The sequence below is a fragment of the Bos javanicus genome, chromosome 15 (genome assembly GCF_032452875.1).
Source record: "Bos javanicus breed banteng chromosome 15, ARS-OSU_banteng_1.0, whole genome shotgun sequence".
Lineage (NCBI taxonomy): Eukaryota > Metazoa > Chordata > Mammalia > Artiodactyla > Bovidae > Bos > Bos javanicus.
The window spans coordinates 17433194-17445274 of record NC_083882.1 but is presented as its reverse complement, the minus strand read 5'-3'; the positions used below and the strand labels follow the sequence as shown (position 1 = coordinate 17445274).

Genomic DNA, 12081 nt, shown 5'->3' with positions numbered 1-12081 from the left:
ACCAACTTCTGGAGCTTGCTCAGACTCATGTCTGTCTTGTTGGTGATGCCATCCAACCATCTCGTTCTCTGTCGTCCCCTTCTCCTGCCTTCTATCTTGCCCAGCATCAGGGTCTTTTCCAATGAGTCAGTTCTTTGCATCAGGTGGCCAAAGTATTGGAGTTTCACCTTCAGCATCAGTCCTTCCAGTGAATATTCAGGACTGATTTCCTTTAGGATGGACTGGTTGGATCTCCTTGCTGTCCAAGGGACTCTCAAGAGTCTTCTCCAACACCACAGTTCAAAACCATCAATTCTTCGGTGCTCAGCTTTCTTTATAGTCCAACTCTCACATCCATACATGACTACTGGTAAAGCCATGGCTTTGACTAGACAGACCTTTGTCGGCAAAGTAATGTCTGCTTTTTAATATGCTGTCTAGGTTTGTCATAGTTTTTCTTCTAAGGAGCAAGTGACTTTTAATTTCATGGCTGCAGTCACCATCTGCAGTGATTTTGGAGCCCAAGAAAATAAAGTCTTTCACTGTTTCCATTGTTTCCCCATCTATTTTCCATGAAGTGATGGGACCAGATGCCAACATCTTAGTTTTTTGAATGTAGAGTTTTAAGCCAGCTTTTTTACTCTCCTCTTTTGGTCTCATGAAGAGGCTCTTCAGTTCTTCTTCACTTTCTGCCATAAGGGTGGTGTCATCTGCGTATCTGAGGTTATTGATATTTCTCCTGGCAATCTTGATTCCAGCTTGTGCTTCATCCAGCCCAGCATTTCACCTGATGTACTCTGCATATAAGTAAAATAAACAGGGTGACAATATACAACCTTGATGTACTCCTTTCCCAATTTGGAACCAATCCTTTGTTACATGTCCAGTTCTAACTATTGCTTCTTGATCTGCATACAGATTTCTCAGGAGGCAGGTAAGGTGGTGTGTTATGCCTGTCTCTTGAAGAATTTTCCTCAATTTCTTGTGATCCACACAGTCAAAGGCTTTAGTGTAGTCAATAAAGCTGAAGTAGATGTTTTTCTGGAATTCTCTTGCTTTTTCTATGATCCAGTGCATGTTGGCAATTTGATCTCTGGGTTCCTCTGCCTTTTCTAAATCTAGCTTGCACATCTGGATATTCTCAATTCAGGTACTGTTGAAGTCTAGCTTGGAGAATTTTGAGTACTACTTGGCTAGCATGTGAGATGAATGCAAATGTGCGGTAGTTTGAACATTCTTTGGCATTGCCTTTCTTAGAGATTGGAATGAAACTGACCTTTTCCAGTCCTGTGACCACTGCTGAGTTTTCCAGATTTGCTGGCATATTGAGTGCAGCACTTTAACAGCATCATCTTTTAGGATTTGAAATGCCTCAGCTGGATTTCCATCACTTCCACTAGCTTTGTTTGTAGTGATGCTTCCTAAGGCCCACTTGACTTCGTACTACAACCTATCTGGTGAGCCAAATACATACTAAATAGAATACTATATGAGACATTTTATTAGATCAGCAATCTAGGTTTTCCTCCATTATAAACCTGTTTTCATTACTTCTCTCCTGAGAATTTTATATTTTGAAACTTTTAAAACTTGTATTTGTTAAATAATAATGAATTTTTTTTCCCTCTCTCTCTTTTAACTAATCAGATACTAAAGCTTCTGATTAGTAAGAGAAAATGAGTGTTCCTACATTTGGTTGGTATAACTATAACTGAAAGTAAGTAAATGTGATATTTGAGTTTATCTGAATAGTCTTATCATGGGTAAATGTGAGGTTTATGTTAGGCTTAAAAAAATTATGGGAACATTTAAATAAAAGTAGAGACTATTACCTGCTGTGATATACAGATCAACCAATAATTATCAGCTCATTTCTTTCATACTTCTCCACTTCGCCCTTCCTGGATCATCCTAAAGTAAATCTCAAGCATCATATAATTTCATGCATAAATATTTCAGTATTAATCTCAAAATGTAAGATAAGGACTTAAGAAACATAGTCATAGTACTATTATTCCACCTAAAAATTAGCAATAATTCCTTACTATCATATAGCTAGTCTCTTCAGTTCAGTTCAGTCTCTCAGTTGTGTCTGACTCTTTGCGACCCCATGAATTGCAGCACGCCAGGCCTCCCTGTCCATCACCAACTCCTGGAGTTCACTCAAACTCACATCCATCGAGTTGGTGATGCCATCCAGCCATCTCATCCTCTGTTGTCCCCTTCTCCTCCTGCCCCTAATCCCTCTTAGCATCAGAGTCTTTTCCAATGAGTCAACTCTTCGCATGAGGTGGCCAAAGTACTGGAGTTTCAGCTTTAGCATCATTCCTTCCAAAGAAATCCCAGGGCTGATCTCCTTTAGGGTGGACTGATTGGATCTCCTTGCAGTCCAAGGGACTCTCAAGAGTCTTCTCCAACACCACAGTTTAAAACCATAAATTCTTCGGTCTTCAGCTTTCTTCACAGTCCAACTCTCACATTCATACATGGCCACTGGAAAAACCATAGCCTTGACTAGACGGATCTTTGTTGGCAAAGTAAGGTCTCTGCTTTTGAATATGCTATCTAGATTGGTCATAACTTTCCTTCCTAGGAGTAAGCGTCTTTTAATTTCATGGCTGCAATCACCATCTGCAGTGATTTTGGAGCCCAAAAAAATAAAGTCTGACACTGTTTCCACTGTTTCCCCATCTATTTCCCATGAAGTGATGGGACCAGATGCCATGATCTTCGTTTTCTGAATGTTGAGTTTTAAGCCAACTTTTTCACTCTCCTCTTTCACTTTCATCAAGAGGCTTTTTAAGTTTCCCCAATTATAACTTAATTTTAAAAATAGTTTGTTTATATAAAGATGCACATTAAGTACCATGCATTTTTAAAGATTGTTATATCTACATCTCTTCCTTCTATATGTTTCCTCTTCCTCTTGGCTCTTTTCTATTGTCTTTTTCTTTTTTTGACTCTTTTATTCTTGCAGTTTATTTATTTTTTTGGTTCTCAAAATTCATTCTTTATTTTGATATAAAAAATAAGCCCTTCAACTTGTAAAGAGTGTCACTTTTTTCATATTGTTTATTGTTGTAGAGCAAACTTATAGAATAAGACTATCTGTTGCCAGCTCCAAGGATGTCTCATATAGTTTAGAAAAAAAGTCATTGTTACTTAGACTCAGACAAGCATCAGTGTGGAGAAAGGAGTAGCTAATCTGATTTTTTTCATACTTTTACTAAATCATAACTAGAAAAGCTAGTAGTTGGGATGACAGATAATTACGCCAGAATTTGGTAGTGGTGGTAAAACCAGGTATCTGAAAGCCAGCTAAATTATAAAAACATGACCTTTTTTCACCATTCTTCCATTTCTGGAGTTCAAGAACTGTGTTTGATACCCCTGTAGGCTAACAATAGGCTTGAGTTATAATGTGTAGATTCCTTTTGATTATAGTTGCCAAGGAAATCTTTAAATTCTTGAGGGTTTGACTTGTCTTGGAAAGAAGTAAGTTAGGCGGCAGACTGCTGATCTGGATTTGCTTAAATGGAAAACATTTACACTAGGAGTCCAGCTGATAGGCTGTTGAAATCACCAGGCTTGTACTGATCACCGAGTTCCGTCAGCTAATCGGGACACCATCTCCAGATCTTTAAGTGACATGTTTGAAGTTCTCGTGGTAAAGTTGTGGCCTTGATGCCATTCGCTCTGGTTATCTTCTTTGATTTTTAATGCCTAGCATTTTGCAGCAGCTGTAGCAGCCACAGCATAGTAAAATTTTGCCACAAAGCCTGCCTTACCGACCTTCAGCTGCCTGACAAATTCACTGTGCTGTTGCTCAGCCCAACCTCAGAACCATTTATCCCGAAGATGCAACTGGCACTCAAAGATACAAGATAGTGTGTTTGCTCCAGACACACTGAGCCGCTCCAGACTTTCAAGCAGTGGCTGTAATTTTCCCAATACTGTCTTAGCTACCAGGTTCTGTTGGAAAGGTTCACACTGAGAACCCGACCAGCTGGCAAACCAGGAAAGGATACACTTCATCTTCTGGGAAGTGATGTAAGACATGGGGGAGGGGAAGAGTTAGAAGTGTCTGTGACAGAGGATAAGGGAGAAGGGCAGGGGAGCGGCATTGAAGAGGAAGATGATTCCAGGGGCACCCTCCCCTTTCCTCTCACAGGGTACCTGGAGACCATCACAAGAATGCTTGGACTCCAACTATTGTGCTTCTGTTTTCTGAAAACTTGTAAGAAAGGCCAGTCAGGCAACCCAGGCACGTCTGGTCTCTTGCAGTTTATTTTTAAAGAGACAGTTCATATGTGCTAGAGAGTTTTCCACACTCTGGGTTTTGCTGACTGTATCTTTCCGGTGGGTTTACAGTATTTCCTTCTCAGAATAATGTTTTTAAATGCAAAAAATAAAATGCATAGGATTATAGAGGAAACCCATTATGTCTATTTAGGTATTAAATTATTAAAAACACAATATGATGTTAATATATGTGCTCTCTTAAAAAAATATGTTAGATTAAAGATCTCACAATGGGTCTTTAAGTACCATCATTTTGGAGTAGTAATGATGTTTTGAAATTCCAGCCAACAGTTGTCATATGATATGAAAATATCTGTAAAATCTTTGGCAGCAAAGTTATAGGCACCGCTAATAGTAATATCTCTATAATTTGTTACCTATGTTTGCAATCGAAGGGAATTTAAACTTCAGTTTAATGTTACTGAAGATCAGGATGTATTTTTTACCCATCCAAGTTCATGTATTTCCCAGAATATTTTCATGGGCCTGATTCATGGACCCCTATTAAAAACTTTGTGGTCCTACAATTTTGGCAAGACAGTTTTGTAGATACTGTGTACTGTCTTCAGGAAGTGCATAATGTTTGCATGTCTTTTTTCTTTCTGTTATGTTAGGAGCTATAAAGTTTTATTGCCTAGATTCATTATTTTATCAGGAGTTGTAAAGTTATATTGTCTTTCTGTCATTCCATGTTTATTTATTATATACGTATTTCTACAAAGATGAATTTCCTGTCATCAACTCATTGCTCTGAGGTATAATTTGTATAGGAAGGGCAGGATAAATGTTTGCTTCTTTCCATTTACTAGTTTTCAAAATAATGGATTGGTTCCCTGTGTGTGTGTGTGCTAAGTCACTTCAGTTGTATCCAGCTCTTTGTGACCCTATGGAGTAGCCCGTCAGGCTCCTCTGTCCTTGGGATTCTCCAGGCAAGAATACTGAAGTGGGTTGCTATGCCCTTTTCCAGGGGATCTTCCTGACCCAGGGATTGAACCTGAGTTTCCTGCACTGCAGGTGGATTCTTTAGCCACTGAGCCACCTGGGAAGCCCAGATTGGTTCCCTGTTGCTGCTGCTAAGTCACTTCAGTTGTGTCCGACTCTGTGCGACCCCATAGGTGGAAGCCCACCAGGCTTCCCTGTCCCTGGGATTCTCCAAGCAAGAACACTGGAGTGGGTTGCCATTTCCTTCTCCAATGCATGAAAGTGAAAAGTGAAAGTGAAGTCGCTCAGTCGTGTCTGACTCTTAGCAATCCCATGGACTGCAGCCCACCAGGCTCCTCCGTCCATGGGGTTTTCCAGGCAAGAGTACTGGAGTGGGTTGCATTGCCTTCTTCAGATTGGTTCCCTAGCATCCACCAAAGATGGCCAATTGTAGGCAGATAGATTGGGGGTTTCCCAGAGAAAGAGAACCAGGAATGATTTTCCTTTTCTTTCTTAATAACACGAATTTTATTTATTTATTTACCTTTGGTTGTGCTGTGTCTTTGCTGCTGCACACTCAGGCTTTCTCTAGTTGCAGAGAGCGGGGCCTGCTCTTGGTTGCACAGGCTTCTCATTGCTGTGCAGTCTCTTGTTGCAGAGCACGGGCTCCAGGTGTGCAGGCTCCAGGAGTTGCAGCTCACGGGCCCAGTAGTGGTGGATGGGCTCAGTTGCCCTGTGGCATGTGGGATTCCCCCGACCAGGGATCTAACCCGTGTCCCTGCATTGGCAGGCAGATTCTTTACCACTGCACCATCAGGAAAGCCCTGCTTCACGGATTCAAACATACTAGAGGCATTTCAATCCAGTGTAGTTGCTCTTATTGATGCCTAGATGGCCTTTTTGTCATGACTTCACTCAAGTTTCTTGCCATTTGGTATGACTGGGGTTCCAGTCTTTTTCCTGCACCAGAAAGCAATACATTAATATACTTTCTTACTTGTTTTATTCCACAATATGCATACAGTTTCAAAATAATATCTACACTACCTCTCAAGGTGTTTAAGGCATTTTGCAGTTCTTATTGTTCCTATGGTGTATTCTATTAAGAATTTACTATCAAATTAGTGTATTTTTTTAAGTTCATTTATTTCTAATTGAAGGATAATTGCTTTACAATGCTGTGTTGGTTTCTGTCATACATCAGCATGAATCAGCCATAGGTATACATTTGTCCCCTCCCTCTTGAAACTCCCTCCCACCTCGCACCCCAACCCACCATTCTAGGTTGTCACAAATTAGTATGTTTTAAAGTCATTTGAAATAATTCCTATTTGGTTTTGCTACCAACTTAAGACATCCTTTTAGGTTCATGTAACATTTTGTTTTTAAATTTTATATGTAGCTTATTTTAAAATTAAAATTTACAAATCTATAAACCAAGGCATTCAGACATAATATATCTCTTACTTTTTCTCTCTTCTGACTTATAGGTAACTTTAAAAGCAGTTACCTATTTTCACTTGAAAATATTAACATATATAGGTACATGTTTGCACTCCATGCCCATTTTCCTCCACACTTATTTTTTAGTATATCTCAGCAGTCATTTTATAGAGTGTATAGAGATATTTGCTTTGCTTTTTATAGCTACATAGTACTCTTTTGTATTTATTAAGCTAGTTCCCTGAGGTAGGAAGGCAGTGGGACATAACCTTTAAAAGAATGACAGGCATTGAGGACAGGACATAAACTGGTTAGAACCAACTAGATCTAAGATGGCAGATGACTGACTTCCACTAGACCTTAAGACTCAGTATACACTCGTTGTAATAGATCAGCTAAATGACATGACAGTTCTGAGACTGGACCATAAAAGACTGAAAAGTGGGCAGTGGCCCAGTTCCTGGAAATCCCCATCCCTTCCCCAAAATAGTTGGAATAATCTTCCCACTCATTAGCCTATGAGATTACCCACCCCTATAAAAACCGACAACCCTGTACCCTGGTGCTTCTCATCTTCTGAGGTGGCCCATACTCTGTGGGGTGTTTTGCCCTGAGTAAACCTTCTTTCACTTTACTGTGGTTAGCGCTTGAATTCTTTCCTGTGTGAAGCCAAGAACCCTTGCTTGGCAGCCATTCCAGACACTCACCTGAGACCTAGGATGTGACCATTCTCTCAGGCCCACTTTCTTTCCTGCAACACTATTGGGAGACATATAGGATTTTCTCTTTAGACTTTATAAATACTGCTGCAGTGAATAGCCTGTATATACACCTTTTGTATTTTTCCCAGATTGTCTTTGGGGTATTTTCCTAGAAATAAAATTGTTAGAAATTGTACCTCTCCACACCATAAATAATGTATCATTTTTGCATTCTTGCCAGAAAGTGTCCAAAGTGTTGTTAAGCTTTTTGAAGTGTCAAAAACAGCTCCTAGATAGCCCATGCATTGCTGCCACTCGTTCCATGGATTCAGAGCTGAGAGAGCTCAGAATTGGAAGCACTATGTAGAGCCTTGGACTAGAACAATGGAGTAGTTCAAACTGGGAAAGGAGTGCATCAGGACTGTATATTGTCACCCTGCTTATTTAACTTATATGTGAGAGAGTCAATTCCTAGGCAGGTTGATAAGTCTGGTGGTCCCCAAGGAGAGAGGGGTCTGGGGTTCTTGAGGAGGAGATAAGGGTCTGGAATTCTAAAGGAGGAGGAAAGGACAAACTTTTTTCCTCTACATTTCTTAGGATTATATAACAATAATGTATCCTGCCTGAGGACAGTTTCTGGAAAAAACCTTCTGGCTAATCCTGTAATCTTAAAATGTAAATTATGGGAGTGGGTCTTTATAACCTCCAGATGTTCTTTCGACTCATTGTAATAAGTAGTTAAAAAGTGTATAACTCCATTGCTAACACTAACAAGGGGGCACTTTTTCTGCCCCCTTCTGATGTCTATGTTAAAAGCTTTCTCTGTCTTTTTTATACTTTAATAAAACTTTTTTACACAAAAGCTCTGTGTGATTAAGCCTCCTTAAGAATGTGATCATTCGCCTCAAGAATGAATTCTTCTCCTCTGGAGGCCAAGAATCCTGGTGTCTTTTGTGGTTCAGCAACGACCTTTCATATGCAGAATACATCATGCAGAATGCCAGGCTGGATGAATCACAAGCTGGAATCAAGATTGCTGGAAGAAGTAGCACTAACCTCAGATATGCAGATGACAAGACCCTTATGGCAGAAAGCAAAGAGGAACTAAAAAGCTTCTTGATGAAGGTGAAAAAGGAGAATGAAAAAGCTGGCCATTTTGAATATGCCTTTATTACATCAGAATGTTGGTTCCTCAAAACTGCTAGCTACTTATGCTTATTATTAATTAGATGGCTAAATTTCTGAATCATAGAAATGTGGCTATAGAAAGAATATAACAGGTCATCTAGGCTGCTACAATGTAAAGAAAATCTATCATTTATTTTCTAGCTTCCTTCCAGTCTAATTTAAAGCACTAATGTACACTGGATATTCTATGTGCTAAATGTGAGGATTTATTCTTTTCAGATTTGTAATAAGACTTTTTATAGAAGTGCTCAAGTTATTATTCTATCTCAGGTATTTACAGATGGCAGGTATGATAGATTTAAAAATCTCCCCAAGAAGATGGCTCTATAGAAGTCTTTAAGCTTTAATTCTAAATCCTGCCTTTAGCTGATTATGCGCAACCTGGCAGCGTAGATCTGAGACATAACACTGTGTTTCTATAATGTTACTGTCCTCCGGGAGCTTAGAGTCTTGGAAGAAGAACCACAAGCAGCATGGTGGGTGCTAGGATAGAGGCATGTGGGTATTATTTTCAAGGCACACAGCAAGAGCATCTTTAGAGAAGAAGGCCTGGGACCAGGAAATACATGGGCCTTTAAAGTTCTAAATTCTTCATGTATAACACATATTGGGGGGCTTCCCTGGTGGCTCAGAAGGTAAAGAATCTGCCTGTAATGCAGGAAACATGGGTTTGATCCCTGGGTCCGGAAGATCCCCCAGAGAAGGGAATGGCTACCCACTCCAGTATTCTCACCTGGGGAATTCCATGGACATAGGAGCCTGGTGGCCTGTAGTCCATGGGGTCACAAAGAGTCAGATGCCACTGAGCAAATAACACACACACGAGCAAATAGTAGCACATATTAGGCACCCAAGAAACTTTAGTAAGTTCTTGATCAAAGAGTTTACTGACTGAATAAATAAATAAGAGAAATTATAGTTTCATTGGAAAGCATATGCATAAGTATGAGTTTTAGAATGGATGGGATATTAAAATACATACTTCAGGTTTTCTAGAAGAAAGAAGGGAGGAAATAAAATGGCGTGGAATCTCTTCTTCCTTTATTCCTTAAATTCTTAAATTTGTACAATATATCCAATGAGTAATGTGGTCAGAATGAGTAATGTGGTTAGTTACATTTCTACCTGTTTCCCCACCCCTACCCCTGATGTCCATGACTTATTTGTTCTGCTTCATGCTGTGTGGGCCATGAAGCTGCCTTGGGAAACACGTCTTGGAACTGGATCATATCCTGTCATTGAAGTTCACTTCAGTAGAAGTTCCGTTTGAAAAACAGTGACAGGATATGTCCCATGGTTAGATGCACGTTGCTTCTGGCAACTTCCCTTAAAGAGGACAGACTTTATTATGGTATAGAGAGAGTCCCTGTGTTTAACTCAGAATTCATATGAACTAGGATTTTGTGAAGTTCAAATGCTTACATATGAAGCCATAAGTAACAAAAGTTGTTTTGTGGCCTTTGGTATCTCTCTGTACATGTCTGAGTCGTTTCCTCTTCTTTCTCCCTCGTGCGGCCTCCAACCCCTTCAGCTCCTCTTTCTGTCTCTCTTTCTCACTTTTGTTCTTGCTCTCTTCCTCTTCCATTATAGATGAGGTCATTATGATTTGGAGCCAAGAGAAGTGCATTGCTGTAACTTTAATCTCCATACTCAATTTATGACTCTCTCTTTTTTTTTTTTTTTAGAAGATAGGTATACTTTATAGTGGGAGGATAACTTTCTTAAGTGTGCTATTTTAGAATGTAAATGGATCTCACCTGGTTGGCTTAGATGGTAAAGAATCTGCCTGCAATGCAGGAGACTGGAATATGACTTCTGGGTCCAGAAGATCCCCTTGAGAAGGGAATGGCAACCCACTACAGTATGCTTGCCTGAGAAATCCCATGGACAGAGGAGCCTGCCTACAGTCCAGGGGGTTGAATAAGAATCAGACACAACCGAGTGACTAACACTTGAATGTCCTCCTTATTGCAAATGTCAGACTTAAATTGAAGAAAGTAGGGAAAATCACTAGGCCATTCAGGTATGACCTAAATCAAATGCCTTAACGATTATACAGTGGTAGTGGCAAATAGGTTCAAGGGATTAGATCTTATACACAGAGTGCCTGAAGAACTATGAACAGAGGTTTCTAACACTGTACAGGAGGCAGTGATCAAGACCATCCTGAAGAAAAAGAAATGCAAAAAGGCAAAATAGTTGTCTGAGGAGGACTTACAAATAGCTGAAACAAAAGAGAAGAGAAAGGCAAAGGAGAAAAGGAAAGATATACCCATCTGAATGCAGAGTTCCAAAGAATAGTAAGGAGAGATAAGAAAGCCTTCTTAAGTGAACAATTCTAAGAAATAGAGGAAAACAATAGAATGGGAAAGACATGAGAATGGGAAAACAATAGAATAGAAGTCTCCTCAAGAAACTTAGACATGCCAAGGGAACATTTCATGCAAAAATAGACACAATAAAGCACAATAAGGAAACAGTATAAACCTAACAGAAGCAGAAGATATTGAGAAGAGGTGGCAAGAATACACAGAAGAACTATGCAAAAAAGATTTTAAAGACCTGGATAACCATGATGGTGTAATCCCTCACCTAGAGCCAGATATCCTGGAGTGTGAAATCAAATGGGCCTTAGGAAGCATTACTATGAACAAAGCTAGTGGAAGTGATGGAATTTCAGTTGCGCTATTTAAAATCCTAAAAGATGATGCTGTGAAAGTGCTGCACTCAGTTCAGTTCAGTTCAGTTCAGTCGCTCAGTTGTGTCTGACTCTTTGCAACCCCATGAATCACAGCACGCCAGGCCTCCCTGTCCATCACCAACTCCCAGAGTTCACTCAGACTCACATCCATCGAGTCAGTGATGCCATCCAGCCATCTTATCCTCTGTTGTCCCCTTCTCCTCCTGCCCCCAATCCCTCCCAGCATCAGAGTCTTTTCCACTGAGTCAACTCTTCACATGAGGTGGCCAAAGTACTGGAGTTTCAGCTTTAGCATCATTGCTTCCAAAGAAATCCCAGGGCTGATGTCCTTCAGAATGGACTGGTTGGATCTCCTTGCAGTCCAAGGGACTCTCAAGAGTCTTCTCCAACACGACACTTCAAAAGCATCAATTCTTCGGTGCTCAGCCTTCTTCACAGTCCAACTCTCACATCCATACATGACCACAGGAAAAACCATAGCCTTGACTAGACGGACCTTTGTTGGCTCAATATGCCAACAAATTTGGAAAACTCAGCAGTAACCATAGGACTGGAAAAGGTCAGTTTTCATTCCAATCCCAATGAAAGGCAATGCCAAAGAATGCTCACACTACCTCACAATTGCAGTCATCTCACATGTTAGCAAGGTCATGCTCAAAATCCTCCAAACTAGACTTCAACAGTACATGAACTGAGAACTTCCAGATATTTATGCTGGATTTAGAAAAGGCAGAGGAACCACAGATTAAATTGCCAACGTCTGTTGGATCACAGAAAAAGCAAGGGAATTCCAGGTAAACATCTACTTCTGCTTCATTGACTACATTAAAGCCTTTGACTGTGTGG

General features: G+C 40.1%; 1 protein-coding gene and 1 pseudogene across 1 annotated transcript in view; one reads left to right on the top strand and one right to left on the bottom strand.

Moving 5' to 3' along the window:
• Positions 1-12081, top strand: part of SLC35F2 (solute carrier family 35 member F2) — a 58404-nt gene that overhangs the window by 20390 nt on the left and 25933 nt on the right. The gene's annotated exons all lie outside the window — the stretch shown is intronic.
• LOC133261685 (uncharacterized protein C14orf119-like) lies at positions 3020-4230 on the bottom strand (annotated as a pseudogene).